The sequence below is a fragment of the Pteronotus mesoamericanus genome, unplaced genomic scaffold (assembly GCF_021234165.1).
Source record: "Pteronotus mesoamericanus isolate MK-2021 breed Mesoamerican mustached bat unplaced genomic scaffold, CSHL_Meso_final scaffold_533, whole genome shotgun sequence".
In the NCBI taxonomy this organism is placed as follows: Eukaryota; Metazoa; Chordata; class Mammalia; order Chiroptera; family Mormoopidae; genus Pteronotus; species Pteronotus mesoamericanus.
Genome location: NW_026555320.1, coordinates 319,442 through 331,878, shown reverse-complemented (window position 1 = coordinate 331,878; position 12,437 = coordinate 319,442).

Below are 12,437 nucleotides of genomic sequence, written 5' to 3'. Positions count from 1 at the left end.
ACAGGGCGAGATCTGGGAACAGATGAAAGAATGTTGAAACAAAACCTCAAAAGTGCCTTCTGCTGCCAGAAGCGACAAATGTGGAGCTTCAGAGTGTGTTGTGCCCCATGGGCAGGATGGGGGGGGGGGGCGGTGAGGCTCAGGGCTCGGGGTGGACAGAGTCGGGCGAATCTGGGGAGGTAGTCCCTCCGGTCCTAGAGGCCCCACTGCCCGTGGCAGGAGGAGCGTGGCCGTCGCCCCTGGCCTTGCTCCCCAGGCTGGCACGCCCGTTATCTGGGAACTCTTGACAGGCGCTGTGAATCGAGGCCCAACAGTTTAAAGATCTCTAAGAGGTGGGAAGTAGGGTGTTTGAATAAGTGCTGAAACGCAAACGTTTAATCATCATTTCCATGCATCTCGCCTTGAGCTCCCTGTCCTCTTCCTAGAGGCCACACTCCAAGTCTCCCCCGCCTCTCGGCCTCCCCCAGCCCTCCCTACTCTAGCCCTGCCCACAGAGGCTGAAACTGGACCCTGCAGGGAAGGGAAAGCCACCTTTAATCATAATCGATAGGGTGGTACAGGTGCTTGAGGGGCGGCAGCTTGCACTGGGGCCCAGCTTTCTCCCCATGGACCCCAAGGAGCTTCCGCACACGCCGGGGGTCGGAGGTCGGAGAGAAGTTGCACTTTGGTGGGCGGCACTGCTCAGAGTCATGGACAACAGCCAGTCAGGCCAGTTATTTGGGGGCGTGGGAAGCAGGGATGTCGGGGAACAGAGTTGGGGGCTCCCTGCTGGAAGACAGCAGCTGCCCCTTGGCAAGTGGGGGCCGCAGGCTGCACCTCCACTCAGGGCTGTTCTGTGAAGGGGTCGGCCACTCGTAACATGCAGGGCAGGTGGCCCTCCGAGAGCCTGCTGCTCGGTTCCACACAGGCGAGGCCTTGGGGACCGGCGTCTGGATGTGCACCCCTGCTCTGGTGTTTCAGTCCGTTGTTCCTCCACGGAATCCTGCCCGGAAGAAGGGAGAGCAGACGTGCCCTTGAGAGATGAGGCTGGGGAAGGAGCTTGCCCGTCAACTTGCCAGAAGGCCTGGCTTGGCTCAGACCCTCAGCCCCGCACCACAGTGGCCATATCCTTGTGCATCGGCCCCAGCGTCCACATTTGGGAGATGGTGTTCATGTCAGCCTGCTCCGCCCACGTGCTGTCCTGAGGACAGAAGCCTAGTCGGGGAGAACATGGGGCGAACCCGTTGTGCATGTGCAGGAGGAAGGCTTTGAGTTTGCCCGCTACACAGAGGTCCCTCTGCCTGCTTCAGGCAGCGCGGCGCGGCCATGTCTTCTGGCCTTTACAGAAAAGGGGTATTTTATGGCGCTACAATGTGAATGGCCTCATCTGTCACCCTAGAACCTGCCGCCTGGACCTGCCTCCCGCCTCCCAGGCACACAGCCCTTGGTACCTCTGGCATTGGGTCCTTCGGGATCCAGGGAGGCCGGCGTGGCTGGTTGTGGTTGGGGCCTGTCCTAGGGAGCCAGGGACCAAACCTTAAGGTCTGTCCCCAGATGAAGAGAGCTCTGGTTTTCCAGGCTGAGAGCAGTGATGTCAAACTTCTGTTGCTGGGGCAACGTCATTGGCAGGGAACCTGTGGAAATGGGCTTGTCAGTAAAGTCTGGGAATGGCCGGATATGGAAACACCTGGTGGTGTGTACTGATGGCGGAGCTGTTGCCCAGAAGCGCCTTTTATTTAGGCTAAATTTACCAAATCCACTCTGTTCCTCTAGCCTGTGCTTGGTACATCGGACCTTCTTTAACCTTTATGCCTATGTGATTCAGGGCTTGCTTCGGAAGTCCTATCTAATGAGTTACTCATATGACACCCCGGGTTCTATGTTATTTAATGGACTTCTCTACTAAAAGCATAAAAGGCTGAGGCTGGTTTAGCCAGAGCAACCACTTCCCATACTCCTTTTGAGTGCTTGCTGTGTTGTACAAGCGTCTCACTGTTTTCATGTCTTAACAAAGAGCTATTTTGAGTAAACGACGGGTACCTTGGAACAAACTTCCACGCAGCAGTGAAGCCTAAAGTTGTGCTACTGTATGTAAAGAATGTTGTATAGCCATTTATATACTGTGTATATGTACATTAGACAAGGTGGCTTCAGAAGTGGGAGGAGAATAAATCTAAGGTGCTGATTAACTTGTGTGTTTGTATTTGTGTGAAAAATTCTGAGTTTTGGGTCCACCTTTCCTGGGCCTGGCATAATGGAGGGGAATGTGTTGTGAGAAGTAAAACTCAGGCCCTCTTGTCCAGTGAGGTCTAGGCAGGTGCAAGGACGCAAGGAGCCTTCAGCACCAGTCCCCAGACCCTGGAATGCAGTCCTGGGTCCAGGAAGGACCTTGGGAAAACCGAAATAGCAGTCGAGGTGCCGCCCTGGGGGCTGGGAGGCCTGCCTTCCGTGCAGGCTCTGTCCCTGTGTGGCCCTGTGTCCCGGGGCAGGCACTTGCCCTGCTCTGGGCTCTGGTCTCCCCAGTACTCCGAGGGTGATGAGTTATCTCCCAGGAGCCCCCTCACGAGACGGCCACTAGGAGGCGCAGCTGCCAGCCACATCATGGGGACTGGGCCCTTTTGCAGAGGTTGGTCCTGTGGCAGCTGATCAAATTCCCAGAAAGGAAACAAATGCACCAACCTCCCCTGATCATGCTCTAAACACATGGGGAAATGCACGCTCCAAACTTCTCTCCACCATCTGTCCTGCACAAAATCTCTTGGAGGAGGGCAAAGACTCCAAAATAAACATCTGAGTTACTGAGTTCTGGGCTTTGGGAGTTGGCAGAGCCTTTAAGATACCATCTGGTTCAACCCCCTCGCTGCTCGGGATGGGGAAGTTGAGGCCTGTGCCAGGGAGCCAGTACAGCGCGGCCCAGAGCTCCTTCCCCTGGGCCGGGAGCAAGGTGCTCTCTACCACTCGGCAACACCCGCCAAGTCTAAGAGGGGACCTGGGCCCACGAAGGGTGCCTTTTCTGGGCTAGGAGGTCTGGGTACCAGTTCAAGCTGATGAAATTTCTTTCTCTTGGGCTATCTACCCCGGACAGGGCCAGGTAGCAGAAGAACTGCCTGACAGCTCCCAAGGAGCCTTGGCCATGGCAGTGGGAGAGAGAGGCCCAGAGAGGAAGGGCCCCCCTGTGTGCCCGGCTCTGCTGAGTCAACCCTAAGACACTGTGGATCGGGTGTGCCAGGCACAGCCTATAAAAGTTCGCCGAAGAGCACGAAGGAGAGTCTGTGACCTGGGAAGAAAAAGTGCTTCCTAAACAAATATCACGGGCATAGCCCTTAAAACAGAGTGATTGATGAATTTGATCTTGTACAAATAAGGATTTCATGGGCAAAGTTAAGTGATAGAAGTAATTACAATGACTTAAACCAAGAAGGGAATAATACACAAGCAGTTCCTGTATGTCAGCAAGGAAGACAGCCACCTCAATGGAAAAACGAGCAATTGGAAGAAGAGAAAACCCCCAAAGCATATGAAGATGTTTAAGATCATTAGAAATATAGAGAAATACATATGATGACAACAGTAAGGTATCACCTTACGCCCATTCGTTTAGAAACAGCTTAGGAAGCTGGATGCACCGCGTGCTGGAGGGACTGCGGGGATGCGGGACTTCATGCACAGCCAATGTGAAGAGCGATGCTACTGGTGCGGGCGAAACGTGCCACCCCATTCCGATGTTGAAGTCCTAACCCCTAGAACCTTAGAATGCGACTGTATTTGGGGATAGGGCCTTTAAAAGCTCACTGAGATAAGATGAGATCATACAGGTGGGCCCAAATCCAATAGGACTGGTGTTCTTGTAAGACGAGGTTAAGGCACAAACACTTGCAGAGAGAAGACCATGGCAAAACACGGAGAAGGTGGCTGCCTGCAAGCCAGGCGGAGAGGCCTCAGAAGAAACCAGCCCTGCCGACACCTTGATCTCTGACTTCCAGCCTCCAGAACTGAGGGACAGTAAGTTCCTGTTCTTTAACCCACCCGCTCTGTGGTCCTTGGCACGGGCGGCTCTAGCTGACTCATAGAGCTACCTGCCCAAACAGAGTGTGCACACACCTCGTGATGTGGCGACTTCACTCCTGGTTGTACATCCCTGAGGAATTCTTGCACAGATCCCCGAGGGGCCACGTATGGAGATGAGTGTTTACTGAAGCATCGTTTGTGTTGGGAGAAAGCCCCCGTGTGCCCCCATGGACAGTCAGCGTGCACCGTGCAGCAGCGGAAGGACCAGGTTTAGGTGTAACACAGCAGTATGGAGGGAGCTTCAAAAGGTAGAACTGAGTGGAAAATGACCTTTGTGTGATAGAAATAAATGCACACGAAAGGATAAAATGTTTTGGAAGCATACTCCTATGTTTAACAAGATACGTGTTCAATGCATTTGAACGGTTGCCTGCCAGGGGCCAGGAGCCTGGGAGTTAGGTAGAGAGGTAATGAGGAATTAAAAAAATAATGAAGAGGGTCAGCGGTCCGGCTCCTGAGGGCCCTGGGAGAACCAGGTGCCGGTGTTGCTCCTGGAGATCCTGCCCTGGGTATGCCCAGGTCTGGCTGGACTCGATGAGGCCGAGAAAGCCTGCCTCAGGGGGACTCTAAGCCCCGCTCCGGGGCTTCAGTGGGCCAGTGGGCTGGGAACCGAAGCCAAGGCTAGGGGCTATAATGGTCAGGGAGGGCTTCTGGAACCCATGGGGCCATGAGGCGGGGAGAGCAGAGAGGAGGGGACTCCAGAGGGGGAAGCAGGCGGGTGTGAGCTCACCCCAGCCACCAGGGACTCTCTCCTTCCAAGATGCAAGCTGTCTGACCAGTTAGTTTCCTGGCGGAGACATTTTCCCACGTGAGGCCCTGAGCTGACGGCTCTCACAGGGACAAGGAACACAGCTGCAGGGGGACAGAGGTGCCCCCAAGGCAAGGCTTTCCTACCTCCCCAGGAATAGCCTGCTTTGGCCCCAGGTGCCAGGACTGTGAGCCTGGGGAGCTGAAGCCGAAGTGGGTCGGGGTTGGGCGGGGGTGAGGGAAGAGGAGCAGGACCCCCATTGCCCTGAGGGGTTGTTCCCGGCACATTTTCTGAGGCCCCAGGGACCAGAGCGGGGCCTGGGGCCAGGAACGCAGGGCCAGCTTGGGGATGAACTTTCTCACAGGGCCATCCAGCAAGGCACGGGTGGTGGCTGGCCCTCTGCCCCAAAGGTGTGCCAGCAGAGCTGCAATGTGCTGGGTGGGCCCTTGGAACACGCTGTCCTCATCTCGATGACATTGTCTCTTCTTGGATGCTGCTGTCCGCGGGGACATCTGCCTATCTCTCAAAGTGCCTCCTGTGCGTCCATCCTACAGGGTGAGCCCGACGCCAGTCGCAGGAAACAGCCTGTGCCAGCTCCCGTCCAAAGAGTAAATATTAGTCTTTTCAAGAGCTGCCTGTTCTCTATCACTCGGCACCAGCACTGGGGACACTGAGCTGGGGCGGGAGGGCGGGGGGCTTCTTGGTCCCCACACCCAGGTGGAGCCTGTGGGCCCAGGTCGCTGCTGCAACGGAGGTCACCTGAGCTCCGAAGCCCCTTCCCAGGGGAGATTCGGGCGCCCTGGGCCCACCCCCTAGTGGGGGGCTCTGCTCACAGGCTGTGCAGGGCGCTGCTGCAGGGGCAGGGGACTGCATGTTTCGAGCTGGCCCTCCAGGCCTCTGGGTCCCAGCTCTGACCTGCGTCGTTTGAAATCCTCTGATTACTGGGAAGGGGGACGACCTCCCCCCTGCCCCACTGTCCCTGCTTTGGGGAGGCCTCCCGAGACCACCCCCTAATCCAGCCCCTCGACCTGCTTGCTTCTGTGACCTCTCATTGATTACCGGACTCCTGCATGACAGGCGCCTCCCCTCGGTTGCTGCTGTGCCCTCCGCACCTGGGACCTGGCACGGGGTCACGTGCCCAGTAACTTTCTGCTGAATGGATGTAATGATGTTAATACTTTGAACGTATTAAACAGATGTAGTTCTCTTCCCCGAGCCCTTGAAATTGTATTCCTCTGAAGGCCCTCCGCCACAATGGCCCTGGGGAAGGACGGGGCAGGTGAATGCCATCTCAGGCTGAGGGCGGGAGGCCACCGCCAGCTGACGAGTGGTGGGAAAAAGAAGGGGACAACCATTTCAGACACGTGTCCAGGTCTCATCCTCTGGGATGAAATCGTGAGGGGAAAAAATCGAAAGCAGGAAATAGAGAGGGCCTGTGTCCCACGCTGCTTGTGGACGTCTGTGCCCCTTAGGTGGCCCCGTTGGATAAAAATGGAGTCACACGTTCAACCGCAGGAGGGTCTGAGTGAGCATCATCAAGCCTCCCTGAGCTCCCAGAAGCCTGGAAGGGACCTAGGGGTTCCTGTGGGCTCCACGGGGCACGCGGAAGGTGGCTGAGCTGGAACTGCTGGGCCCGCGGCAGAGACCACGACAAGGGCAGGTCACATCCGAGCCCTGCTGGAGGCTTGGTGACGCCGGAGGGGCCAGAGCGAGCCCAGGTGGGGCTGGTCAGCCCCGGCAGGCCCTGGGCCTCAGCCGCGAAGACAGCTTCTGAGTGCCCCGGCCACAGATCTCAGCCATGGGCCAATGAGTGTCCACGGAAACTCCAGGGCAAAGGGCAGCACCAGGCCCTTTGTCGGCCACCCAGGCTCCTTTTCTCTGCCACCCAGACGCCACCTGTGACGGACCCTCTGCCTTTTATCCTATTGACCTACCTTTACCAGTTCCTACAGGAATAGCCGGACAGCCCCTCGGCCCAGCTCTGCCACACTGTCTGCCCCAGAGCTTCTTTTTCCCCAGCCCTGGAGTGGGGACCCTTGGAGGAACTGGTGTGTCACCCGTACATGCCAAGCCTGGAAGTAGGAGGCACTGGTGTGGGCAGACCTTGAGCAATAGATGGTGGGAGCCAAAGGTTAAGGTGCTTCTGTCCCTTGGGAGGATGATTCTGAGGGACATTCTACCTGCAGCTCAGACGGTCCCAGGGGAAAAGAGGTCCCCCCGCCTCAGGAGTGACCAGCTCAATAACTCTCCTTTAGTTTGGTCGTTCCCACTTCCCTGCTTCCCATTCGTGTTTCCTGGTCGCAGGCCCTTGTCTCAGGCTCCGCTTTCTGGGGACTCAGGTTCCCAGGCCCCCTGGGCTTCCATGCTAGAAATCAGCTGTGGCACTCAGCATACCCCCGGCCCCTTCCGCAGGCCCCTGCGGTGCTGGGGCTGGGAGGCTAGAGCCTGCCCTTCCCAGATGCCCTTGCTGCGGGGGATCTGGGTACGGTGTACGCTCTGCCAGAGGGAAGCGCTGCAGGAGAGGGGTGGAAGGCAGAGCGAGGCGGGGGTCCTTCTTCTTCCTGCAGCCTGGCAAATGCTGGGTGGGACCGGGCACACAGGGGTTTCTGCAGCGGCAGGACACTGTGTTCCTTCCACTTTCCTGTCACCAGCTGAATGGATGTGCCATTAGGATGTTGACACAAATTCCCTGCAAGGTGGAGGCTGGGGTGGTGAGATCATGAAGTGCAGAAGTATGTCCCACCTTCCACTCTTCCAGATCTTTCTACATTCCACTCCCTGTACTAAATTTCCTTCTCTAGTGTTTTCTGTTTCCTGCACTGACCCGTGGCAGATTCGGCTTCTTCGCCTCTGCCATAGGTTCTGGGGGAGGGAATCTGAAAGGCCATGCATTTGCCGCAAAAGATACCCGAGAAAAGACCGGGGGTCAGACTGCTGGTTGCCTACTCAACAGCCTTCTTCCGCATCAGGTCAACTTCGCTTCTGGAAGCCTGGTCTGCCTTGCAGCCAGGGCTCAGGAATGTGACCTAGTCCTGCCAAGGAGCCTGAAGAGAGTGTGCAGAAGGTGGCTTCTCAGATATAGCCTGTCCTCCCGATAGAAGGAGGCACAGAGGAAACCTTCTCCCCCCTGCTGGGGCATGGGATTCTATGAGAACACGGTGCTTGGCGGGCAGCGACGGCCACCTTGCCATCATAAAGTGACAAGTCTGTGGATGAGAATCAACATGCTGAAGGGGACAGAGTGGGCAGATGGAAAATCCCTGGGTCTATGGTGACACTGTTGAGCAGCTGAACTAACCTGGGAGCCTGCTTCTGGTAGGCATCACCCTGAAGGCACCCTGCCCCTCTGGGCCACACGGAGGCCAGTTCTGACCTCTTCTAAGTCTCTCCACATCTGCATGCTGGGACTTGGGGGGCCGGGACCTCTGCCGCTGAGCAAGGGAGGCACTCGCCTTGGGTGTCAAATTTAAGGAGGTGGCAGAGAACTCGGTAATCAGGATAAATTTTATGTTTAAAAAATCAAAACAAATGCACAAACGTACAATTAACAAAGTATCCAGATTTTAAAATAAAGAGACTAAAGAATCGGTGTTGCCACCTGGGTCTGCCCTACTTGTGTGCCCACACAGGGCACAGCCAGCGATGCCCACCAGTGACAGTCCACCTCCTGAAGCAGGGCTCTGGGGTTTGGAGAATGGGGCTCCAGGCCGGGCTCTGCCAACGACTTGCTGGTGATCCCAAGCAAGCCCCTTCCCTTCTCCCTGGACTTGGGTCACCCCGTCCTGCATGGGGCCGGGGAGTTGCCAGGGCGACCTGTCCCCCCATCCCCATGGCCTTCTGAGGCTACTGTCCCTGTCCCTGGGAGGCCGTGTTTCCAGGGCCATTGACTCCTGGCTATTAATATCTCAGCCATCCCTGGCCTGATCAGGGTGTTTAATGACTGCCAGCTGTGGCTCCGGCCCCCTCCCCCGGGGGAGATAAGAGCAGTTCCTGTTCCCACATAGGGGAGGAGGTGGGGGAAGGCAGGGTCACTGCGCATCCAAACAGGCGGTGGGAATGGAGGGGCTGGCACTTAAGCACCCTCATCCCACCCTGGCCCATCCCACTGGACGGCGGTGTCGGGGAATGGGCTCCCTGTGCACGCCGCCCCCACAGGGGCTGCCCTGGTCTCCCCACCTGGGGCCCTTCTCAGCAGCCAGAGGGACCTGCCCCAACCCCACCCTCCTCCTCTGGCCTCATGGAGAAAGCCACCACTGGGTTCCTGCTGCAAAGGGCCCCCAGCACCTGCTTACCTGGATTCAGGTGTCCCTGGCACCCATAAGCTCCCTGGGGACCCAGAGACCCTTACCTAGTCCTCAGGGACTACTGCCATGTCTCCTCATCTGAAAGCTGCTCCCATTCCATGCTGCTGGCAGATTGGCGCCATCCTCATCAAGGCGATGGTGGCCCTCTGCGCCAGGATGGTGGGGGAGGGGATCCTCGTCCTTTCCTTCTCAGGAAATGACCTCCTGAGTTAACTGGCCTTTGCCCTCAAGAACTGGGGTCCGTGCTTGGCTGAGGGCAAGGGCCTAGCCTGTGACGATCCATGGAGACCCGGCTCTACCTGGGGTCCCAGCTGGGCCTGGGGCAAGGATCGCTGTGTGCCACCATGCTCAGGGGTCTGGGCCTGAGGGCCAGGCTCTGGATCTCCTTAATCCCTGGAGCCCCCAGTCGTGTGGCCTCACCACCTCCTCCCTCTTCTATCTCACTCTGAATTGGGGCTGAGGATAGTTTTGGGGGCCCTAAGGCCAACCTTGGTGAAGTCCTTCAGGCACCCACCAGGTGGCGATAGAGATGAGCGGGCCCTGCCCCACAGGGTAGGAGGGGGCCTCTGGAGCTGGAGGGAAGAGGGGGTGCGGGTGAAATTCATTTTGTGGTCATCCCCACTGCAGCCGACTGCACAGGCAGCTGGGATGTGTGCCGACGGCCTCGGCCAGGTGACGGCGGTGGTCCAGCTTCCCCCTGTTCCCGAAGGCCTGCCCCTGCCACCTCTCAGGGCAGGGCCCGACCCATGTGCCCCACTTCTATGCCCGTGTCTTGGGTTTCTCTGTGTTTTATTCACTTCCCACCCTCCTGGTTGATGACTCTGCTCCTTTCCCCTGGGCTCTCTCCTTACCCTACAGCCATGACTCACTAATGGTGGCATTTCAAGCCCTGGATAGGCAGGGACCAGCTTAGTCTGGGGGCCCCTCCTGGCTTTACAGCCCTCAGGCAGCCAGTAGGGTTCCTGGTCCGGAAGGGGGGTGCTGCCCTTTCCTGGGCAGATTCTTTGCCTCTAGGGCCTGTTGGCTCCTCCCATTTCTGTCTCTCCTCTTCCCTTCCCCCTCCTCCACCAGCCTGAGCTCGCCCCTCAGCTCTCTGACCTTGTTCGCAGCACAGCCTTCATCTTCTGTGCGCCCCTTGGCCCCTGGATGCCTGGAGCTGCCCCTCCGGCTGCTCTCTGCCCCCTGAGCCCAGAGGACGGAGCAAGTGGCAGAGGGCTCTGGGCAGCCTCCTCCTCATGAGCCGAGCAAGCCTTAGCCAGGAACTAAGCTAAGCCATATGGTGCAGGTGGAGAAACTGAGGCCCGGAGAGGGGCAGAGACCTGCTCATGGTCTCGGAGAAAGTCTGACACGGAATCGGGACTAAAGACGAGGGCCCGGTCTCCTGGACCTCACTGAGCAGTATGGGGGGTGCACAAACAAGGTCTCTGGAGGGGGTCCCGGAGTAGGGAGGTAGGGAAAGGAGACAGGGAGAATAAGCGACACAGCCTGGCTGGGGAGGGGAGCAAGGACATGCCGCCTGCTCCCGATCTCTCATCCCCGCTGTGCTGCGGGCGAGCAGGGCTGTGAGACCCTCAGGGACGAAGGGACCAGGTGTGAGACAGGGAGGCAGGAGGGTGCAGCAGGTGTCCCGGAAGTCCCAGCTCTCCCCTGCTCGCACCTCACTGGTGGTGCCCACCATTGGCCCAGCAAGGGGGAGGGGAGAGAGAGGGCTGAGAATTCTCTCTCCAGCGGCCAGGTAGCGCCTGAAGTCGAAGTCGGGGCGCCGCCCTCTTCCCTGTCCTACAGCCGACATGCACAGGGCGGGCATGGCGTGTGGTTCGACATGGAGAGGGCTGGCCACTCCTGGACGTGCTGGAGCACAGACCAACTATACCTGGGACTGGCCCCGCCCTCGGCTCAGGGGCACTCTCGTTCTGGCCTGACAACCCCCGGCGAGGGCCCCTGCAGGGTGCGGGGCTGCAGCTGTCCTCGAGGGGGCCTAGGGTGGTGGTGAGTGGCCAAGGCTTCGAAGGAGCCTTGCAGGCAGATCTGAGCCTCTGCCAGCCCATTCTGGCCTCTTTTTACCAGCCTGCCGTCCCTCTCCTGTTCCTGCAGCAAGACGACCTCCTTGCAAGTTCATAGGAAGCGGAAGCCAAGGGGGCAGCTCAGGCAATGGCTTCGGAGACACCTCTTGCTGACTGACATCATCTGCTGCACCGTCCTGCCTCCCTGTCTCACCCGTTCTATTACTGGTGCTGTCTCTGCTCACTCACTTGTTTGGGTGCCATTTGTTCTGGCCCCCGTCTTCCTCCTCTTGGGTAAACCCCAACAATGGCACCACGTTCACCTCACAGCCCTTGGGCTCCTTGTCTGCAGGAATGACCGCAGCCTGGGACATGCTCACACTTAACCACTTCTGGGACTGCGGGCAGCCTTGTTGGCTGTTTCATATCGGTCCAAGAATAGGACTGTCTTTTCAAGGCTGGATTTAGGGGGTGGGGAGACACCATGAGGCCCTGGTGTAACCTTTTCACACTCAGAATAAAGAAGCTACCCCTCCGTGAGGTGTCAGCTGCGCCCTTCTCACAGGGAATGCGCCCTCCCACAAAGCCACAGGGGTGGCTTCGGTGTGCCCCTCCCCCGAATGGGGGGAGAGGGCTGCAAGGGGGAAGTTAGTCGCCACTTCAGGTCACACGGGAACACCGACCACCAGAGAAACCGAGCCATCCCAACATGACATTTATTGCACAAGCGTGGATCTTCTGGCTGGGCTGTGGGCAGGCAGCCTTGACCACAGGGGCGCAGGGCAGACACGCGATGCGATGACCGCCAGGCGCTTGTCTAGATGATGCATGGGCTGTGGGACTCCTCGGCCGCCCTCCAGGGAGGGCTGGGCAGGAATGGGCTTGCAGGGCCGGTGGGGATACCAGTTGGTGGTGATACAAATAACCAAGAGGATCCAGCGTGTTAGAAGGTAGAAAAGGCAGCAGTAAAAAGTCTGTGCTTTCCCTTGCCCATCAGTCAGATTTGAGTGAGTTCAAATCCTGCTGTGTGACAGGACCAGGTACCTGCTCTCGGTGAGGCTCGGTGTCCTGATCCGTGAAGGAGGGACAGTAATTCCCACTTTGCTGGGTTGATGTGACAATAAGGGATGCAGGAGGCCATCTCTCTGGGCCTGCTCCCCACTGTTGGCACCACGGGTGGGCAGCCAAGCGCATGGGCGGGTTTGGCGGCAGTCTCCTTGGATTGTTCCAAACATCCTGGGACCGCTCTGCTTCAGCTGGGTCTCCGAAGATAGCTGTGCTCCCCAAACAAGAACTCCGTCTCACAACCGCATCTGCCGGAGGCAGAGAAACTCA